Genomic DNA, 17,850 nt, shown 5'->3' with positions numbered 1-17,850 from the left:
TAATAAAAGGCAACTACGTACAACACGACAATCTCCTATTAAGAATTTCTCTGGCCCATTTCCACCGTTTTGGAGGAGTTTCTGCGTAAGACGTCTCACTAAAAGGCGAAATTGTCTCCCGCAAGTGTCGTTCTTCGTAGCTAAAACGAGGACAAGGTGAAAATTTCTCGGTGTAGTGCAGGAAGGGCGTTGATTTAGTGAGCTTAAGTTTTCAGCTAATAAATGTTGAGTCATACCGCAACTCAGTTCGGATCTGTATATTTTTAAGGGAAATTCAGGTTGACGGACATTCACCAAGAGGCGTTCCTCAAAATTTTACCATTTAAGAGGTAGATGGCTGAATTTAAACATGGCAGTGTGGAAAATGTTTCATATTATTGACAACCAAAAATTGCAGAAACAAACCAAAATGTTGTAAAATTGTGCACTGGGAAATTTGATAATCGGTTATTCACGCCGTACAATGTAACTGACGTATTTAATGAACTCCGTGCCAGGCAGTGAAGGTCCATGAAGCAGCAATCACTCGATCAAGCAGCTCCTCAACTGGCATCGCGGAGGTGAGTGCACCCTGTTCCAATCATCCCAGCCAGCAAAAATCCTTGCCAGCGCCAAGAGGTTAAAAAAAATGGCTCTGAGCACTATGCGACTTAACTTCTGAGGTCATCATTCGCCTAGAACTTAGAACTAATTAAACCTCACTAACCTAAGGACATCACACACGTCCATGCCCGAGACAGGATTCGAACCTGCGACCTAGCGGTCGCTCGGTTCCAGACTGTTTCGCCTAGAACCGCACGGCCACTGCGCCCGGCCCAGCGCTAAGAATCCAACACGGGCCCTCCTCAGGGCAGCCTTCTGCGCCGACCACTTTTTTTGTCATTGTTCTCGGCATTTGATCATGGCGAAGTCACATGACATCCCTCCGAGTTCAACGTTGAATACTTCACTTCGATTTTTTTTTTCATTATTATTACAGAGGACGGCCAGCACTTCAACCGATCATGCTAAGCTACTGTGCGGGCGTCAGCTACGGAGGCGGACTACTGACATAATTCGTAAATCATAAATACAGTATTGTACATCTCATACTAATAACAAAACTTCGCGAAAGCTTTTTGCAAGAGAAGTGGTGACCTTGTTAATGCACGTTAAAAGTAACTCCCAAAATGAATATTTCAGCAACGTCTCGACCTGTTTTATAAACAAGCCAATACATTTTGTGTTCTGATTTGTGACTGTAAGTCAGGAACCACGCCAAAAATGAGACAACAATGAAAACAGTGGGTAGCAGGAACAAAAAGAGACATAGCTGAAATTTTGTCCACGAAAATAATAAGACAACTGCTTCTGGGTGGGTTTAGCGTGTTTCCTTTATTGATTAACTGGAGAAGGATTGAGTAATATTGGATTAGTAAAGTTCATTTCTTCGGTTTAGGATTAGGTAATTTAAAAATTTACCTGATACCTGACCCTAAAAGTAAATAGGTTCTTCCAGGGGAAACTGCCACTTACGAACTGACTTTAAAATCTTGCACTTTCTCCTTCAAAGACGCTATTGTGACATGCAGGACTCCTAAATTACGCTACCTGTACCAAGAGAGTGAGAAAAAGAGGAATCAGATGTTATCGGAGCACATGTAGCTGTGTAACCATAAAAATGTCATGAGTTAAGCCACTGCATGGAATATGTAGCATAGCTGTGTCTAATATGCTTGAAAGTCTCTTGGGCATGCAGCTGGATTGATTGATCGTTGTAGAACGAATTTTCGATGGCGTAACGTGACATCATCATCAGATTATTCCTACAGTGAGCGTAGGAGTAATGTGATGATGATGGTACGTTCTACAACGATCAATCCATCCAGATACATACTTGAGAGACCTTCAAGCAGCATATTCGCCGGGAAACCTACGAACACACATGTATCTAGCATAGTTCCGTAGAAATATTTTTTTTTAATCAGGACAAGACTTAATTCTCGCTCTGTAGAATGGCACACACTTGGAAAATATATGTTGTTAGAGCCTATCACTGCAAAATCTAGACGAATTTACAAAGAACTTGGCAGAATGGGCCACCTGTCAGCATAACGTAGCAGCCTGTCTTGTCAGAATGCACGCACTGTTTGGGTTGGGAAGGATGTTATAAAGTTATTGTATCCTCTCATGAGACGAGCCACAGCTGTTGGAACTGATCTTTGGTATCCTGGATAGTGGCACTGGGAAGAAGGTGACGTTTGAGCTGCTGCCACACATTAGGAAATAAGTCTGAGGATGTTCCTGGCCACAAGAATAGCTCAACATCACACACACACTTCAGAGAGAGTCCGCAGCTCGTGGTCGTGCGGTAGCGTTCTCGCTTCCCGCGCCCGGGTTCCCGGGTTCGATTCCCGGCGGGGTCAGGGATTTTCTCTGCCTCGTGATGACTGGGTGTTGTGTGATGTCCTTAGGTTAGTTAGGTTTAAGTAGTTCTAAGTTCTAGGGGACTGATGATCATAGATGTTAAGTTCCATAGTGTTCAGAGCCATTTGAACCATTTGAAGTTCAGAGAGACACCTGCCACGTGCGGGCGAACACTGAGCAATAATTCGCTACTGTCACATGAGAGGTAACGTATGAGGACGCAGGACGTCCGTGATGTAGCATTATGCTGGCAGTGTTCCCTCAGTGCCGCGCGGGATAGCCGTGCGGTCTGGGTGTCTTGTCACGGTTCGCGCGGCTCCCCACGTCGGAGGTTAGATTCCTCCCTCCCACGGGCATGGGTGTGGGTGTTGTCCTTAGCGTAAGTTAGTGTATGTTAGATGAAGTAGTGCGTAAGCCTAGGGACCGATGACCTCAGCAGTTTGGTCCCGTAGTCCTCACCACAAATTTCCAATTTGTTCCCTCAGTCACTACCAGCCGTGACCAGAAGTCATACCGGGTGGGTCCCCACACCATGACGCAGGCACTAACACCACTTTGGAAACATTGGACCACTTTCCAAGTCGCCACCGTACTCGTCGACAATCGTCATCCGTAGTAGTGCAGAAAATTAATGATGGCTAAACACAATGGGGTGCTATTCATCGGCAGTCCGTGCTTCCCAGTGAAGGGACCACATCAAACACAGTGATTTGTGTTGTGATACTAATGTCATTTCCATTGTCGGGGACATTTTCTACTGCCCCACGTTGTTGCGGGATGACACGGGATGCTGCAGGGAGTCCATTACCTTTCATCGGGTGGCACGGGCAGATGTGAAGGGGTTGCGATGTGCTTGGTTCTCAATACGGCAATCTTCCTGGTGGTCAACTGTCTCCTTGACGACACGACGTGTGTGCCTGGTCTCTCATGCTCATGCTGTCCATCGCTGTCATATCCGAGTGCCCCATAGATTTAGGTGCTGCACGAGCCGACTAGCCGCCCAAGAGGACACATATGACGAGGCCCCTTTCAGTCTCTATAAGATGCAGATGACGCTGTCTCACGCGAGTACACGGAATCTCTGTATCCTTGACTGCAGTCACTGAACATCGGAAGTTGTTCACGTACATTATATACCCTACCAGGCCTAGCGGGTAACAACTCTAAACACAATCATCACTAATGTACTCTAGTAGCTGTTGTACCTCTCATACAGAATTTATGCACCCGCCGATGGAGTGTAGGGGAGAGCCGGGAAAAGTGGCCTTGACGCACATGGTGGCTATTGGGGTCCTGGGGGCTATGAGCAGCTGATATGGCGCGGGAAATGCTTTAACTTATTCTCGCTGGAGAGGCCAGTCCCCCTAGGAGGTCTAATCTGTTTGCTGTGGCTCTCCTCAGAGTTATAATAATTTTTGTAGATTTTACTTATCCTGATGTAACTGAAGTGGCGAGTTTGTGCAGTTATTGCAGAGAGAAGATGTGACTTCTCTCACGTTAATGACATTGACTTGAAAGTGTCGTATCTCGACTCCACAACCCTACTTCAGCTGTTGAAATTTCAGTCACGGTAATAAAGGGTATATAGATTTTTTGTAATGGCACCAATGAGGGGAAAGTGGTCACCTCTACGGTGACGACTGGCTACTGAACCGACGCACATTCCCTATCAGAGGGGACACAGGCCAGACGTGATAGACATGGCCCTCATCAGGGGCATTACATCGGCACTCAACGTTGCCGTTGAAAACGATCTGCCCTCAAACCACAAACCTGTAATACTATACATTGAGGAAACACTGCAGCACATGGAACAACGCAAGATGTTGGACTACGGGCGTGCGAATTGGATATTGTTCAAGCAAACGCTCGATAGCCACATCCCACCTATACAAGAAATTAATGAAACAGCACAAATTGACGAGACAGTAGAAACCCTCACTAACGCCGTCCAGGACGCAATGGCAGGCACCATTCCTGATCGCAACTCACAACAACGCAGTGCGGCCCTGTCCCAGGAAATCCTGGGCCTAATCTCAATGAGGAATCGCCTCAGGAGACAATGGCAGCGCACCAGGCGTCCGTACTTCAAACGGCACATTTACAGGCTACAGGGCATCATACACGATAAAATACAAACACATAGAACACAACAGTGGAACCAAAAACTCGAAGGGCTGGACACCGCACGACCTGGCGTGTGGCAACTAGCCCGACACTTCACCAGGGAGAAAATATACACCCCAACGCTTCAAGGGCCTGACGGACTGCATACTCAGCGGAAGAGAAAGCAGAACTAATGGCCCACACACTCGCAGCGTCATTCACACCGAACCTGGTACCATCAGATACAGTGTTCACACTTGCCACTGACCAAGAGGTTACACGCATTCTAACCCAACCATCGCGCGACGACATTCGACATGCTAGCACAGCCGAAGTCTCCTGGGCTATAATGCATTCCGCTGCTACGAAAGCCCCTGGTCATGATGGCATTCAAAACCGTGTACTCCAGGAGTTCACGGATAAAGCAACTGAGTACCTAACACACATAACGAATGCCATACTAAAACACCAACACTTCCCCGCCTTTTGGAAGACGGCCAAGGTCCTGATGTTCAGAAAGCCGGGGAAAGACCACAGCCTCCCACAAAATTACCGACCCATCAGCCTTCTGAGCTCGCTCAGTAAGATTATTGAGAAGGTGATTCTCAAACGCATCACTAGGCACTGCATAACAAATGACATCCTGAGACCGGAGCAATTCGGCTTCAGGAATCACCACTCCACAACACAACAACTCCTACGGGTCGTTGAACATATAACATATGGCTTCAACGTAAACAAAGCTACAGGGACGGTGTTCCTGGAAATCGAAAAGGCTTTCTATCGTCTATGGCACAACGGCCTCATCCGCAAACTCAGCGTCGCGGGATTCCCCTACGGGCTGCTGCATCTAATACACTCATACCTCACAGACAGGAGTTTCAACACTGACGTGCAGGGAAAACAATCAACACGACACGGTATACACGCGGGAGTACCCCAGGGAAGCATCCTAGGGCCCCTACTGTTTAACCTCTACATAAACGATCTCTCAACCACACACAACACAACGATGGCAATCTACGCGGATGACACAGCCATCCTTGTGGAAGACTGGAAACCATCGAACATTATGTCACGCCTACAGACTGCACTCAGCGTGACTGAGCCTTGGTTGGAGAAATGGCGTGTTAGAGTAAACGTCGACAAGTGCGAAGCCGTTCTGTTCACTAGAAGACCGAAGCAACTGCGCAAACACCGCTACTGCAGACCAATAACTCTACATGCGCGCCCAATACGTTTCCGCGAGAAAGTCAAATACCTCGGTGTCTGGCTGGACCGGAAATTACTCTGGGGGGACCGCATACAACACATGACCAACCGAGCTAGCGCGAGGCTCAAACAGCTCTATCCTATGCTCAACAGGCGTAGCACACTGAACAGAAGGGTGTCGAGGTCCATGTACATGACACTTATCCGACCCATGATGACGTACGCAGCTCCTGTCTGGGGATACGCTGCGCCCCAAACGCCTGCGCCGTCTGCAGCTCATACAAAATGGCTCTGAGCACTATGGGACTTAACATCTGTGGTCATCAGTCCCCTAGAACTTAGAACTACTTAAACCTTACTAACCTAAGGACATCACACACATCCATGCCCGAGGCAGGATTCGAACCTGCGACCGTAGCAGTCGCGCGGTGCCGGACTGAGCGCCTAGAACCGCTAAACCACCGCGGCCGGCAACTCATCCAAATCAAAGTACTCAAAATCATAAGCAATGGTCCACGATACACACGCATCGCGGACCTTCACCGGGAATACCGACTTGAGACTCTCACGGAGGTAATCCACAAACTCACCACAAGACTATACAGAAACTCCAGACATTCGCAGAACCCGTTTATTCTGAATCTGGGGAACTACGACCACAACCATAGATGGAAACATAAAAGACCAAAAGACATACTTGTAAGGACATATCATCTATGGCCAAGCATACGCAAACATAACGGTACAGGCGAGCCCCTGCTAATCAGATGCCATTACTGGATATCCAGCTGAAATACACTGCCGAATAACTGGCACCACACAGGGAAGCCGTACCGTACACTGCATGCAGGCAAGCTCCACACATCCCCCATACAGTGAGATGATCTATGGCCGATCTCCCACTACTATATAACGATCTTGATTGTTCCAGGAATGTAGCAGCTTCAGCAACTGGGATACATCGCCATCGCTTGTCACGGTAATGATGCATGATACCTATACTATCAAATCCAACCTTGCATGAACTGTCGCAGCTAGTAAGCCACTACTGCTCTTACTACCCATCCCACTGTCGCAGAGGTTTTTTTCCCACGGCACGAGCCATGGCACTTTTTTCCCTCTGCTCTTCAAATCGCTACCTTCACTCGCATTTCGTCCACTATCTATCACCTGATGGACCGTGTTAATGCGTAGTCTTACCCAGACGCACGGATAACATCACAGCCCAGCATCCTGTGATCCACTTACTAGATAACTAACATGTTTACGGAGGTGACAGTAGAACTTTTGGTTTCGTCACCACGTTGGTGCGGGCGTGGAGGGGCCCCACCTCTTCAAAAAAGGTGAAAGCAGTATGAAAAAGAAGGGCTCCACGGCGATACTTACACCAACTCCTTACAACAGTGGCCTAAAAGCGGCAAATGTAACTGCCTTTACATAAAATTTTCGTTCCTTCTGCTCAATTATTAGTCACAAATTCTTTCGCTTAACATTTTCAGACCAGTTTTGCCAATTACAATTTTATCTGTTATTTAAAGGATTTCTCTTTCTTGCGGTTACAGATTACCTTTCATACATATTGAACACATTTTAGTGAAACAGTGAAGTGGTTTACAGCTGAGATTGCTCTTTGTACTTAAAGAAGAAAGCATGTTAATTTTTTTTTTACTTTTGATCATACACCATACGCACAGGAACTTATAATTGCTGAGAACATTAGACTGTGAATAAAGTTTTGTTTTTGAAGCTACGTATAAAGTGACAAGTTATCTTTCTTTTGTGAATCATTAAAGTTTGCAGTAACTAATGAAGAGGAAGTCATCATTTAAGTTTTGTGGAAGTAATTTAATCATTTATTTCATTTGCTAGTTTTGGTGTTAATTTACGTTCTGTTCTGAGGAAATAATAATTTGTACATATAAAATAGGATTTCTTCTGCTGTGTTCGTATCATGTACTTTATATCTTCTGTGTCATCTGGAACATTTGTTTCCACACTTTTTTGTTAGTGTATCATTCATGTATCTTAATTGTTGAAGAACAAATATGAATCCTTTTTTTTAGGCTTAAAGCTTAGACGGGAAAATATTAGTACAGAAGGGCTTCTAGGGCAATCGATGGACTTAATAAACAGATTAGGAATTAGTTTGGAGCGTTGTTCTGATCGGAAGATCAGAATTTAGTGAATGAAACACTGAAAACTCCAGCAACCGCTCCGCACCCACAAAACACACCTTCTCTTCCACATCTTGAGGTCACTTGCAAAGTAGGATTACGACCCGTCCTCACAGCTTCAGTTCTGCCAGTACCTCGTCTCCTACCTTCCAAACTTCACAGAAGCTCTTCTGCGACCTTGCAGAACTAGCACTGGAAACATCCCCCAGGCTGTGGCAAAGCCATGTCTTCGCAATATCCTTTCTTCCAGGAGTGATACTTCTGCAACGCTGCAGAAGAGCTTCTCTGAAGTCTGGAAGGTGGGAGACGAGGTACTGGCACAATTGAAGCTATGAGGACGGGTCGTGAGTCGTGCCTGCGTAGATCAGACGAGCAGTCGGCTTTCAGCCGTGATACCGTGTTGACGTGCTCGGCGCGCCAGGCAGCGCTCCGCAGGTGTTGTTTGTTTACCAATTAGCGCCCGGTTGCGTCGTTGTATTGCCTTATAGTACCGGTACCGACTCGCAATGGCGTTCTCATATCGACAAGATACAATCAAATCAACGTTCAACGCATCGTACACAAGACCGAAGGCCCATGAAATTGAACGGTTTCTTCGAGACATCATGAACATAGAACCGCAAGAACTGATAGACATTCATTTGTCTATTGTATCCAGCAGAGTGTACCTTAAATTGATTGACGAAGCGGCCTGCGACACACTCCTCCAACGATCTGCTAACGGCTTTCGCTTCTGTCACGCAGACGGTAATATGAGCGTGATAGGAGTTGACCATGCTGTTCTGGGGGTGGATACCGTGCGCATCTTTGAACTACCGTTCGAAGTTCCCGCCAACCTTATTGTTGATGCGCTGCGGCCATATAGCACAGCTCTCACCCACACAGAGGAGAAATGGAATACATTTGAAACGTACCCTGTCCTTAACAGGGTACGACAAGCACGCATAAAACTTAAGAAGCACGTTCCATCATATGTAATTGTTGGCGGCTGCCGCGCAATTATTATATACGACGGCCAATCGAGGACCTGCTCGGGCTGTGACCAGGAGGGCCACGTTAGAACTGAGTGTCTGCAGCGCCGCTTCGTTCAGGTGCCCCGGAATGAATTTCCCCAACGATCCATGATGACCTCTCTCCCGCTAACGTATGTGGAGGCTGCACAACATGATTTGATGGACGATCAAAACCTGCTACCATCTCAAGCCGCTGTGAGCTCCGTCCGAGTGTCAGTGCCGCCAACGACGACGACGACGACGCCACCGCAGCCAAGCGGTGCAGAGGTTCCTACAGCCTCTGCCCACCGCGGCGTCATGCGCACCCAGCACTGTCGGGATCGGGCACAGGGATTCCCGATGACCGAGATGGTGTCGAGCCCCGCCCTCCAGTGGATGTCGAATCTCGGACCCGCAAGCAAAAATCACCCAAGCAAAACAAGAAGAGGCGATTGTCAGTTGAAGAATGGGACAGGGATGTGAAGCTGGTGGAACACTCTCCTACATCCGGCGGCCCCGAAAACGAGGCGCATCGCGTCGACTCACAAACTGTGGGCTCCTATGAAAGCGACCAGCCACCACTGACCTCCCAATCCTCTCTTGGTGATTGAGCAGATGATATGGAGGCCGATGATGCACAGCACACATCGATACCTCCACCAGAGCCCTTGGCAGACTTTGACCCCGGAGGGCTCTGCCAGTCAGAGGATCATACGGCACAGTAATGCACGGCATGCGGCTGGATGTCTGTGTGGTGTGCGAGATCACTTTGCGCTTGAACCAGCAAACTGCCTCTACCACTTGATATGTCTCAGTCATACCGTGTGGGAACAGTCAATGTCAATGGTGTCCACTCCACTGTCAAGACCCACATGTTACACAACATGATCAGAGCGGCAGACTTGGACATTGCCCTTCTCCAAGAGGTCCGTCCCGAGCTGCGTTTAGACCTATATGGCTACACCACCTACAGCCTACCCTCTGGTGATGGCGCAAGAGGAACGGTCATCCTTCTCCGAGATGGCACAGACACGACGGACGTGACATACTTGCCGAACGGGCGAGGCATCGCTCTCACACTTGGCGCAGTCCGCCTCGTTAACGTCTACAAAAAAATGGTTCAGATGGCTCTGAGCACTATGCGACTTAACTTCTGAGGTCATCAGTCGACTAGAACTTACGAGGTGCACTCAAGTTCTAAGGCCTCCGATTCTTTTTCTAATTAACCACTCACCCGAAATCGATGAAACTGGCGTTACTTCTCGACGTAATCGCCCTGCAGACGTACACATTTTTCACAACGCTGACGCTATGATTCCATGGCAGCGGCGAAGGCTTCTTTAGGAGTCTGTTTTGACCACTGGAAAATCTCTGAGGCAATAGCAGCACGGCTGGTGAATGTGCGGCCACGGAGAGTGTCTTTCATTGTTGGAAAAAACCAAAAGTCACTAGGAGCCAGGTCAGGTGAGTAGGAAGCATGAGGAATCACTTCAAAGTTGTTATCACGAAGAAACTGTTGCGTAACGTTAGCTCCATGTGCGGGTGCGTTGTCTTGGTGAAACAGCACACGCACAGCCCTTCCCGGACGTTTTTGTTGCAGTGCAGGAAGGAATTTTCGTAGGATGCATCTGTTACCGTAGTGCCCTTTGGAACGCAATGGGTAAGGATTACGCCCTCGCTGTCCCAGAACATGGACACCATCATTTTTTCAACACTGGCGGTTATCCGAATTTTTTGGTGGCGGTGAATCTGTGTGCTTCCATTGAGCTGACTGGCGCTTTGTTTCTGGATTGAAAAATGGCATCCACGTCTCATCCATTGTCACAACCGACGAAAAGAAAGTCCCATTCATGCTGTCGTTGCGCGTCAACATTGCTTGGCAACATGCCACACGGGCAGCCATGTGGTCGTCCGTCAGCATTCGTGGCACCCACCTGGATGACACTTTTCGCATTTTCAGGTCGTCATGCAGGATTGTGTGCACAGAACCCACAGAAATGCCAACTCTGGAGGCGATCTGTTCAACAGCCATTCGGCGATCCCCCTAAACAATTCTCTCCACTTTCTCGATCATGTCGTCAGACCGGCTTGTGCGAGCCCGAGGTTGTTTCGGTTTGTTGTCACACGATGTTCTGCCTTCATTAAACTGTCGCACCCACGAACGCACTTTCGACACATCCATAACTCCATCACCACATGTCTCCTTCAACTATCGATGAATTTCAATTAGTTTCACACCACGTAAATTCAGAAAACGAGCCGGCCGCGGTGGTCTAGCGGTTCTGGCGCTGCAGTTCGGAACCGCGGGACTGCTACGGTCGCAGGTTCGAATCCTGCCTCGGCCATTGGTGTGTGTGATGTCCTTAGGTTAGTTAGGTTTAAGTAGTTCTAAGTTCTAGGGGACTTATGACCTCAGATGTTGAGTCCCATAGTGCTCAGAGCCATTTGAACCATTTTTTCAGAAAACGAATGATTGCACGCTGTTCAAGTAAGGAAAACGTCGCCATTTTAAGTATTTAAAACAGTTCTCATTCTCGCCGCTGGCGGTAAAATTCCATCTGCCCTACAGTGCTGCCATCTCTGGGACGTATTGACAATGAACGCGGACTCATTTTAAAACAATGCGCATGTTTCTATCTCTTTCCAGTCCGGAGAAAAAAAATCGGAGGCCTTAGAACTTGAATGCACCTCGTAGAACTCCTTAAACCTAACCTAAGGACATCACACACATCCATGCCCGAGGCTGGATTCGAACCTGCGACCGTAGCGGTCGCTCGGTTCCAGACTGTAGCGCCTGGAACCGCACGGCCACTCCGGCCGGCCGTTAATGTCTACACTCCCTCCGGTAATTCGCACCGTGGTGACGGGCATGTTTTCTATTCGGAGGAGGTAGCTCCATTGCAAGGAAATATGGACCAATATATAGTGGGCGGCAATTTTAGCAGTGTTCTGCGGCCCGAGGACCAGATACCACATTACGTCCCATGCTCGGCTCCATATGTACTGGTACGTGACCCCGCGCTCTACGACACATGGCTCCTACATCATCATGGGAACCAGCGGGGATACACGCACTTTAGCAGCCACTCTGCCAGTCGTCAGGACCGGATATACGTCTCGTGTGCCCTCCGCACAGCAACCCATGATGGAGAACTCTGGCCGACAGGCTTCACGGATCATCTCGCGTATATCTGCACTATCACCTTACCCCGAAAACTCACAAGACGCAGCAGAGGCCCGTGGACGCTGAACGCCTCCCTCTTTCGCGAGGAAGCGTGTCGGCAAGTAGTTACTGGCATGTGGCGTCGTTGTTTCAGGTGCCTGCCCATGTATGCTTCCAAGTTGCTGTAGTGGCTGGGATGTCTCAGACCTGCACTCCGACCGATAGACCCTGATGGCCTACGGGCATGACAGACCGAACTGGCAAAGGACAACATCGGAATTTTACTATACAGCGTTACGTGAGCTGGCGACATAAGCGCCGTCTTCCGAACGTCAGATGTCCGTACAACGCATCAAAGTTCGTCTACTTCACATCAGGGCAGAGCAGGTAGAGGTTGTCCGCATCCGTGGGCAAATGCAAGACTGCATCCCCAACGAAACGGCATCAGTCTATCACACTGTGCGCGAGAGGCGCCATCGCAAGCGTCAGCTTATTACGGCGGTAAACACGGAGGAGGGGGGCCGCGCAGTGACGCAGACGGAAATCGCGCACACGTTCGCCCGACACTATGGGACCTTGTACATAGAAGATACGCGAAACGTACGTGATTTTGACGAGCTGTTGCACGATTTTCCCTCCCCTAGGGAAATGGCATCCGATGATACTCTGTTGTTGCTCATTACATCCGACGAGCTGAGATCGGCCTTGGCACGTGGAGCACCGAACAAATCGCCTGTGCCGCACGGTTTACCCCTGGAATTCTGCCGCACTTTTTGTGACCTTATGGATGACAAGTGGCTCCATATGTTTCAAGAAATGATCCGCCCTGATTTCACTGTCCCCACAGAATTCACAGATGGCATCTTGATCCCAGTACCGAAACAGAATGGTGGTTGAAGGTGGCAGGATTTTTGCCCACTCACAGTCCTCAACAACGACTTCAAGATCTTCGCCCGCATCCTCCGCGCGCGTCTCCACACCGCTATCGGGAAAGCCAACCACACCGATCAGGCATGTTTAGGTGGAGTCAGCAGGATTCATACAGCGTTAGGAGCATACCGCGACGTAATTGCTTTGACGGCGGCCTGCAGAATACTAGGCGCCCTTGTCACCGTCGATTTTGACCAAGCACTGAACCGGTTCGACCACGGCTTCCTACGTGCAGTTTTGGAGCGCATTGGCCTCTATCCAGAGCCTGCACAGGTGGTCCTTCGACTGGTCCACGGAGTGCACTCCCGCATGATGGTCAACGGTTACCAGTCTGGTCACATTATTGTTGGACGGTCAGTGCGACAAGGGTGCACTTTGCTAACTATATTACTTGCGGCAGCGCTTGAACCAGCTTTACATGGTCTACGGCAGCGATTGACAGGCATTTCCATGCGTGAAGTGAACTTTCGTTGTGGTGCATTCGCCAATGACGTGGTGTTCCTGGCCAGATCAGAGGTTGAAATGCATATGGCGCTTCAGTGGCTACGCCAGTACGGGGTGGTCGCTGAGAGCGTCATCAATGTAAAGAAGACAAAATACATGGATGTCGGAGGGGGGCTTCCCCAAGCAACGGCGGTGCCCTTTGACAAGGTGCCCGTACTCAAATGTTTAGGAGTGCAGTTCTATAGCAAAGTTCGCCGCACGGCGGCAGCTACGTCCCGCCGACTCCTACACCTGACACGTGCTCTGCTGCAGAACAACAAATTGCGTCGCATTGATATGCTCCTCAGAACACTTTATGTCAACACCTATTTTGTCTACAAACTGAACTAATTTGCGCATGTCCTTCCTCTGACGGCTACGATGGCCGACAGGTATCAAGTAGCATATGGACATTTAGTAAGCGCCGGTCTTGTTTTTAAAGTGCGATACGCCTCCCTGACACTGCGGCAGCGGGCGGGCGGTATCGAATTAATTCATGTCTATAACCGTACGCGATCGCTTTATCTCAACACTATGCGTTGCACGTGGACCTCTGCCCACGCCACTCTTACGGGCAACCTGATAACGGAAGTGGCACCATCCCACTGCATCCCCCGGTTTCTGTAGGACACATTTAACCGGCACTCGCCCATATAAGAGAATTCTTGATTGACTTCAGCTACTTACGCTCAGACCTTCAGACGACATGGATGCCCAGTGCGAAAGACTATTATCGCCTCTATCAACAGCAGCAGCCTATCAATACGGTCGCACACAGACATCCTGAAGTTGCCTGGAACACGGTGTGGAGAGCAATACACACGTCTTTTCTACCTACGATGGTGCGTTCATTGTGGTACGTGGTTGTGAATGGGAAGTTCGCTACTCGTCAGAGGCTACATTCCACTCATCTGACGGACGACCCCTTGTGTCCGATATGCTCAGTCGTTGACTCGGATGCACACCGCCTGACTTGTGCCGCGACCAGCGAGTGCTGGCTACTGACGAAGCGCATGCTGGCATTACTCTTGCGGCGATTGCTTAGTCTATCTCCCCTGATGATGTATTGCACCCCGAAGGCGTATACTTTCCATCAACCAGGTCGAACGCCGTTAACTGACTAAAAGGCATGGCCATTTACTACATACTTTGCGATGCTCACAAAAGTACACTCGACTTTTGGTCCCTACTGATGACGACACAAAGTTTTCAGCCGCCACCCGAAGTACGGAAACCGTTTCGCAAATTATTTAGGTTCATTATTTGCGAATCCTCTTGCTCACGGGGGCGCTCCGGGAATGAGAGCAGAAAATGAATAAGAATCCTCTACGGACAGAATAGGGGGGAACCCCTCCCAAACAGACGAGAAGACGACTCGGACGCTCGGCTGCGACAGTTGTAGGGTCTTTTTGTAGTGAAACAAAATACAATACAAAATAAAAATAGAACGTTAAGTATGTTATAAAACTTAAAGAAATAAATAAAGAAAACAACATAGAGAAATCCGCTACATCCTCTTCCTGATCCTTCGATCCGCGGAAAAAAAGGAAAAAAAGAAAAAAAAGAAAAGAAAAGAAAGGAACGATGGTACAGCACTTGCCCGCAAAAGGCAAAGGTCCCGAGTTCTAGTCTCGGTCCGGCACACAGTTATAATTTTCCAGGAAGTTTCATATCAGCGCACACTCCGGTGCCGAGTGAAAATCTCATTCTGAAAGTAAGATTAGTTCTACACAGTATACGAAATATTGGTAATGTTGCAGCGAATCCAAAGACACACCTGTTTCACAGATGATTTTAGCACATGCTTGACCATAGGCGTACAGCCATTGCATGTCTTCCTACCTCCCGAAATCATTTCGGAGTAGCAAGTTTTGGAGTCTGACACTAAACGTACTCTGCTGTATTGTACTTGTGTACCTCGCATGCCGTATGCTTCTGTGTTGCCATGCCAGAGTTCAGTTCGCACATTGTCACCATGAAATTTTTATAGAAATGTTAAATACATAAAATCACATGGAATTTTCCTGCATAATTCATTGTGACATTTCGTGACAGAAGCCGTCTGGCTTAAGACTCTCGTTCCTTGTGCCTCTTGTGTGTATAGTGAATATTATAGAGTATTTTATGCAGATGAACTGGATAATCACGTAATGAAATACCAACTATGTTTGGACAATTTTAGCATAATTATAAACTGAATCCTGTAGGAGTTACTAATTTTAGAGCGACGAATACGACAAAACAGTACAGGAGAGCCACCATTGTGGAATGTGTATAGTCCGGGAATGACGGTGCGTGAAGGAGACGTGACATGATTCAGTGCTTACCCATACAAACCAGGAGAAACAGACTCGCTTCTTTCTTATTACACCAAAGAAACCTGTTTAGTATTGGGAAAATCTAGTCTCTTAACTGCTCCATTTACTTACTCGGTTTCAAAAATTAAAATAAAGTAAAATAACATTATAAAGTAAGCTGAAAATTTTTACAAAAAAGTAACAGTGACACAATCTTCTGTCTTGTATGGCTAGTAGAACAATTATGAAGCTCTGCAGAGAACAGAGGATTTCTGACGTGTAGTATTATATGTGGTCGGACAGCTGGAGAAAATATTTCTGACCAGATTGTAGAGGTGCCAATGGGTTCAATTATTACACCGTTAGAGCGCATGCATATTATTGCCCTGAACACTACTTGAATTCTACTGAACTTTATGTACGAAGAGCTTTCAATAAGTAATTCAGCACATATTTTTATCGGTCAAAAAAAAAAAAAAGAAAAAAATGGTTCAGATGGCTCTGAGCACTACGGGACTTAACATCTGAGGTCATCAGTCCCCTAGAACTTACAACTACTTAAACCTAACTAACCTAAGGCCATCACATACATCCATGCCCGAGGCAGGATTCGAACCTGTGATCGTAGCGGTCGCTCGGCTCCAGACTGTAGCGCATAGAACCGCACGGCCACTCCGGCCGGAAAATGGCGTCGGCAACGAATGTGCGTTCCAGGCAGAGAGCTGTCACTGAGTTCCTTTTGGCGGGAGACCAGAGCTTCGCAGACATTCATAAGTGCTTGCAGGTCTACGGAGACATGGCGGTGAAAAAAAGCACCGTGACTCGTTGGGCGAGACGTCTGTCCTGAATGAAACAAATAGCGCAAAACTCTCCTATCTCCCACGTGCAGGCCGACCGCATACAGCTGCGACTCCTGCAGTGCTGAAACGCGCGGACACTCTCATTCGAGATGATCGACGGATCGCAACCAAACACCTCACCACAGAACTGGACTTCTCTGATGACAGTGCTGACACACTCGTCCACCAGTTGAGGTAATTAAGGGTGTGTGCCCGCTGGATTCCAAACAAGATGATAAATAGAAACGAAGGAGACCTGTGCGGAGTTGTTTGCGCGTTACGAAGCTGATAGCGACAATTTTTCGTCGAACTTCGTCACAGTCGATGTGGAATGGGTTCATCACTTCGAAGCGGAAACAAAAAGGCAATCCATTTTGTGGCACCACATCACCTCTTCCCCGAAGAACAAGCCGCATCCCAACCGGTAAAGTCAAGGCTACCGGGTTCTGGTACTCTGAAGCGATTATTCTGTTCGATGGCCTCCCTCATGGTACAGTTATCAACTCTAAAGTGTACCGCGCTGCGCTCGAGAAACTGGGGAAATGACTTCAGCCTGTTTGTTGGCACAAAACTGCATACGGACTCCTTCTCCAAGATAACGCAAGGCGTCACACAACCCTGTGCAGTCGAGAGGGGCTCACAGAACTGCACTTGACTGTTCTTCTTCATCTGCCCTACAGTGTACTCCGCGGGAAGAAGTACATGGATGACGAGCAGGTTATTGTTGCAGACACACGTTGGCTGCGACGTAGACCAGCCGAGTCGTACCATGCAGGCACACAGGCCCTCCCAGTAAGGTTGCGTAGCGACGACGCATTGCACAGAGGGTTGTGCAGCAAAAAATATGGGGAATAATATGGTGTATAGGAATCCTGAATGAAACCAACATTTTTTACCAAGAAAACGTAGCATTGCATTGTTTTTTTGTGGTTTTAGGGCGCACAAAAAAATGTAATGTTATTTCATTCAGGATTCCAATACACCATATTGAATGACTGAATGCCCCTCGTAGCTGACTCACACAGTCGTCCAGAGCTAACTCAGGGTAAAACATGCGCCAGCTAGGGTGTGAATGTGCTCAATTTTCCCAGCAACATAAAATGTCTGACAAATACGAAGCAAGTTTTATATTTAACTGGAAGTCATTTCTGCTGGACAACTCGTTCTAGTCCAGCGACGAATTTCTACATAAAAACTTACTAAAAAACCTTGTTTTTCAAAGCAGTTGCATCAGTAGCAATAAAATAA

This window comes from Schistocerca cancellata, chromosome 3 (genome assembly GCF_023864275.1).
Source record: "Schistocerca cancellata isolate TAMUIC-IGC-003103 chromosome 3, iqSchCanc2.1, whole genome shotgun sequence".
Taxonomy (NCBI): domain Eukaryota; kingdom Metazoa; phylum Arthropoda; class Insecta; order Orthoptera; family Acrididae; genus Schistocerca; species Schistocerca cancellata.
The sequence above is the reverse complement of the archived record's forward strand: the minus strand, read 5'-3'. Positions refer to the sequence as shown.